The sequence below is a fragment of the Cupressus sempervirens genome, chromosome 2 (assembly GCF_028749045.1).
Source record: "Cupressus sempervirens isolate cs-2001-9-10 chromosome 2, ASM2874904v1, whole genome shotgun sequence".
Classification (NCBI taxonomy): Eukaryota; Viridiplantae; Streptophyta; class Pinopsida; order Cupressales; family Cupressaceae; genus Cupressus; species Cupressus sempervirens.
The window spans coordinates 722637135-722643287 of record NC_143119.1 but is presented as its reverse complement, the minus strand read 5'-3'; the positions used below and the strand labels follow the sequence as shown (position 1 = coordinate 722643287).

The 6153-nt window shown below is 32.6% G+C and overlaps 1 pseudogene; it reads left to right on the top strand.

Annotated features, from left to right (window-relative positions):
* The first annotated feature begins 451 nt into the window (after window positions 1–451).
* Window positions 452–1327, top strand: LOC149575417 (non-specific phospholipase C2 pseudogene; annotated as a pseudogene).
* Window positions 1328–6153: the final 4826 nt, after the last annotated feature.

Here is a 6153-nt window from a genome sequence, read left to right as displayed (position 1 = left end):
GTATAAGGTGAACTTCTACCAGTGTATCTAATGTCTTGGAATGGTGTAAAATTTGTAGTACAATAGTTTTATTATTCGTAGAATTTGTTATTTAATAATTGGGACATGTGTTGATGGGAAATGTTGTTTAGTCTTCTTGTGCATACACTAATAGCTATATAAGGATGTAGACATTTTAAGCAATCTATCTTGTTCATTTCATTTATGAAGTGCCTTCTGCATAAAAAGCACATGTGGTGGATGCAACTAGTGTCCAACTACCACCATATTTATATTGCTCTTCCTTCTCCTTGCACTACCACTTCAATGACTTATCACACACGCACACACATTATCTATTACAACACACAAACTCCACTTAAAACCCACATTGCCACTTGCCACATTGTGACCATCCATTCATCCAAAGATGATGAAGAAGAAAAACTCAAGGCGACTATTGATGGAGGCAATGGAAGCCTTGATTCTTTTGCTCACAAGTGGAGACTTAATCAAGAGAAAAATCAAAGGTCCAAACTAGACCATAGTAATTATGTCATGTAGAATCGACCATTCAACCACATGGTGCACTAGATGAAGTAGTCAAACCCTAAAATTGATAGCATAACTAGGCACAAATGGAATGTTGTTTCTCTAGGGGACCCTAAATCAGAGAAAATCATTTTCATGAAGGAGGAAAAGTATGTGTATCCCAATCCAAGGAATTCATTATGAAAATCCCCCACCCATGAATGAATTCATTATGCAGGCCAATTCCACAGGACTCAACATGTCTCACACAATCATGAATGTCTTACATACATCCAATTGCCGTCCCTATTTACAACACACTTGTCAGCAAATTTGTAGTGTTTGATAGATGGTTTGCTTCCATTCCTTCTTCAACACACCCCAATAGGCTCTATGTCCATTCTACCACTTCTCATGGTGCTACCAACAATGTAGCCAAGAAGTTGGCAGTAGGGTACCCTCAAAAAACCATCTTTGACTCCATTGATGAATCAGGGCTATCTTTAGGGATCTATTACCAGAACATTCTCATCACTCTCTTCCACAAAAAACTAAAGAATATCAAGTATGTGACCCAATTCCACACTTATGATGTGGAATTCAAGCTCTACGCAAAATAGGGTAATCTCCCCAATTATGAGTGGTCGACCAGAGATACATGGACAAAAAACTGTGGACTACAAATGATGATCACTGTTCTCATGATGTGGTGAAGGGGAAAAAATTTGTGAAGGTGTATGAGACACTGAGATTGAGTCCCCAATAGAACTAGACCTTGTTTCTCATTACATACGATGAGCTGACAACTTATTTATAGACTAATACAAATTGCAACAATGAATATTTTATTTGGTTGAGTGCTCTGGATGATTGAGTGGGATGGTGTTTGGCTGAGTACTTTGGACAGTTAAGTGGGATGCATGATTAGTGGCACATGATGATAAAGTGAGATCAGAAAACTACTTAACAATAGTTTGAAACCATAGTCTAAAACCATCTTCTCATGGTAGTATTCAAGCCTGAGACATTTTTTGGTTGCAAGCAACCTCAATGGAAAAGCCTATCAGCTAATATAATTTTATTCTCTACCTTCTTTTCCCCACTGTATTTGACATTTCAACTTGTCATTTCTGGTCTTGCCATTTCTGTCTCGACTAGGTATTAATCAGTCAAGAATTTTAGTTTGGAGCAGATGTATGTTTGGCATACTTTTTTTTATAAATTTTGGTAACATTTTCTTTATTCACCTAAGTTTTATGACAACTTTTGTAATGCCTCTCATCATTTCAATTTAATCTCCATTTGGTTGCAGGCATAGGAAGTGAAAATTAGAATACCAAATAGGAATAGGAATAAGAATGGAAATAGAGAATGAGAATGGAAAATGGTAATCCCCATCTTGTTTGGTTCACCTCAATTTTGATTGAAAATATGTTAAACCGAATCCCAATCTCGTCTGGTTCAAATGGTAATCCCAATATTGTTTTCTTAATAGGGAACTAACAAATAATGCAAATGTCAACGTGTGTGGAGACTACAGATGCGCCAAAGTGATGGGGGGCCTATGTAATAGGGAAATTTATTATTTTGAATGGACTTAAATATATAGTGATTATGAATGACCATTTCTTAACTATATGACCTATGTTCCAAGTTGTCAGGTTGTGCCACTTTAACAACATGGGTATTGCTTTTCATTGTGAATAATGGACACCATTTGTTTACATTTTGTAAATAAAATATAAGTGGAGAATTCTATCATATCTATGCATGTGTTTTTCCCAAGTGTAGGGGATGCCATTTCAAATACACTGACATGAGAGCACCATTTATACATATTATCGTAGGGAAAACATATGTTTGAAGTGCCATTATACTGTAATAGCACATCTTTGAAACCTATAATATGGTTGCGAGTCTAAACAAATGAAAAAAATGTATCTCGGACCAACATAGAGGTCACACACTTGGTGTTGTGTGAATCAGATAGATCAAACATTGATAGTTTTGCCTCCTCTCATGCACTCAGTAGCACAAGCCCTTGTCCAATGTTCAGAGCCCACTAAAAATGTTACATTGTTTATAGAGAAAATGATGCCTTGTAAAATGAACACCAAAATTATAGGTCTTAGCCTAACAAGGAACTCCAAAAAAATTATATAATTTGAGAAAGTATTATTGAGACTAGGAATGTCCTATTCCATTGCAGTAATAATATTTTTCTTCTTTAATGTTTCTATTATCACACTCAATAGAAATGTTGTGAATGTCTCTATGTAGGCATGAACAAAAATAGTAATTTTTAAATCTTTGTTGTTGCATATTAACTTTTCTAGTTGTCATTTTTTTTCTTCTTTTTTATCAAAGTTTTATTTAATCAATTAATTTCTTTAAATAAATATATTCTCTTTCATCTATTTATTTTTTTCAAAAAGTTTGAAATCTTTTTCAATATTTTTAAAAAAATAATTAATTTAAGTTTTCTCTAAAATTATTTTTTATTAAAAAAGATCATGCAAATGGTGACAATTAATTTTACAATCAACTTTAGAAAGTCTCAAATTTATTTGTTATTGATGTTATATGGGGTTGTGTTATGGTTTTGAAGGGTCAATTTCATCTGCTTAATATACAGTCATGGCTTTACTATTATATACTAATTTATTTTTCCATAATAGTTTCTATATATTTTTACTTTGAAATCAAAATGTAGTAGTATGCATGGTTTGGTTAATTTTTTATGCTCTTACAATCCTGTTCGTAGAGCTTTTTTTCTCGATGAAGGTCATGTTCGTCAAAAATTCATAAAACAATAAACTAGCAGTCACATGCTTTTGTGCATGGAACGATTGTGTCAATACGAGATGTGATTTTTTTAATTATAAAATGAATGTTAAATAAATAAGAATAAAAATCTAAAGTTCAAACAATTTCATAGATTAATGGGTCAAAAAAATGATGTTCAATTCTTAAAATTTATTTGATTTAATTTACTTTTAAATTATTAATTAGAAAATAGTGTGAAACTATGATAACATAAAAAATCTATATAAATTTAATAATTATATTTAGAATACTGATCATATTAATATATTCTAATGTCATTGTAATAAAAAGAAGACATTAAAAAAGCTTGTCATCTTCCTTACATATTTTTCATCAATAGATGAAACAACCTAATAACCCAATTCTCTCAAAGTTAGATTTTTTATGATTATTTTCAATAATTTGAATAAAAAATATGTACCTGATATTCCTAATTGTTATCAATTCTTGAAATATTTCTATTTTTCCTGAACTGATCTTGCCTACAAAATTACTTGCACTTTTGCTGCAATTCCTCCCATAATTGTGTCATTCCCTTCCTTGATCTACAACTTCATGCTGAAATTTCCTTTTGATCTTTTTTCTCTATTAGACATCAATGTCAGAATAACATGCATTTGTAAACAATAATATGTAAATACAACTAAAGATCTGATGGACACAATGATGGATGAAATCAAATAATTCGTAATACCCTTAAGGAAAAATAAAATAAAAAATCTCAGATTTAACAATATGACTAAAAATGAAGGCACCTATTAATAAAATCCTTTGTTCAAGGGGGAAGAACTAACCATTCGTATATGATTGTAGAACTCTGTCAATGCTTAACTACCACTAGGTACTGCCTCATCATCCTTATCCTATCAAGCTATTTAGCATTATTAACATTAGTTAACTTTACCAAATCTATCAACTCCTTGAAGATAATTGTGATGGCTCATATTCTCCAATTGCTTCATCTTTCATATCTTCTCCATCTCTTGGAAATTATCCTCAAGGATTTAATTGAATGGACCAACTTGGGCCCTCTAATGTTTATTTTGGAACTTGAACTTACATTTTGAAATTGTAGACTTGATTGAACTTGATTACATTATGAGCTTGATGATATTGTCTTCATGTGGTGAAATTCTCTCTTGAACTCAATCTTCAAATAGACTTCGACCTCAATCTCAATTTTTCTTTGATGATCTTGATGTTGAACCTCTTCTACTCATATGAAGGTTTTGAGCTTGGAGTCTTGATCTTGAAATGTTCCACTTGCCTTTGTCTCTCTAATCTACCCCATAAAATAGGAAAGGAAAATTGCATCTACCTTGCAAAAGAAGAAGGGAAAATGCATCAAGGTTGGGAGATAATGAGAAGAGATAAAATGAAGAAACTTAGAATTTTCATTAAATAAAATCCTCAATTAGACTTTGGAGCATAAAATCTCAATTAATTTTTCAAAGCTTAAATTTGACTTGAAATAAGTAAGCTTAAGATTTATTATACCTCTAAAATGTTATAAAAACCCTAAAATTTAGTCTATAGTAGTTAGTCCACTCCCTTTCTGTAACTAATACCACTATCACTAATTAAGCCACCCATCGAATTCCTAACCCAATTCATTTAATTCAAATTTTGGGTTTAGGCAAATTGTGCTAGAAAGATTGAGAATCTTAACCTTAGGCGAATGTGACCTGCTATGCAAATACGACTAAATCTAAAAAAATATGATTTGAGCATTATTTTAATCTAGGATTTAACTTCCTCACTAATACCTTTTGGATTTAGGGTTAGCATATTATACGTGTGAATTCTTTAATTTCGCATTTGCAGTGCAAATAAGAAGTCCATATTTTGTTCTCGCATATTTTGTTGTTTCTTTGTTTCTGTTATGAGTTTATGGTTTTAAGGGAGCACCCTTCATTGGTTATCATTAAACCCTCTCCCTAAATGATGTCCCTCATCTTCAACTCTTGTTTAGAATTAAAAAATATAAGTGGTGGAATTCTTGACGTTGGAGGATTCCATTGGCAAAAATCTTGAGCTTAGAGAATTTTCATAGTGGGTAGTAAGAGGATGTCCACCAAATTTACTAAGTGCTTCATTTCCTTCCATCCTTCAAGAACCTCATTTTTTCTCATCAACTCCACTTCAACACAAAATCATTTACCTCTAATTTCTTGGAGTCAATTTTGACACAGAGTAAAAAATGGGGAAATTTTTGATTCGAGAGGATTAGTGTAGTAGGGAATCCTCTAGAGAGGATTTTGACAATGGGGATGCTCCGACTAGAGGATTTCAACCAAACATGATTTTGCACCTCTTTCCTTAAAACCTGTCCCATTTTGATATTCCTTCATAATTTCATGCTCAATTTTTCTCATGATGTTGAGTTCATGCCTTAGACTGGATCTTGAATTCCTTAGAGGGTAGTGGAATTTTGGGTTTAGGAGGGTTAATGTGAGGAGTGTCGATGTTGTATCAATTTATTAAACTAAAACTAATAGTTGAATTCCCTTGACACCAGATCGTTGCCTAATATGGCCTATTCAAGGCTCCCATAGAGAAGAAATTCACTAGCACAACTCCAATCTACCACCCTTTAGGATTACTCACTACATCTAGAATGTAATTCATTGCTACTGAAGGTTGTAGTTCATTGCAAATACAGACAAAATTCACTATTGTAGAAAAAAAATGTTTTTATATTTTGTGTTTGAATAATTGTAATAGGACACGAGCTAGGTTTTTGAAGGGTTTTTAAGCAGGGGATGACTAGTTGTCCCTCCATTTAGCTTTAGGATTACTATTATTCCCTTCATTCCA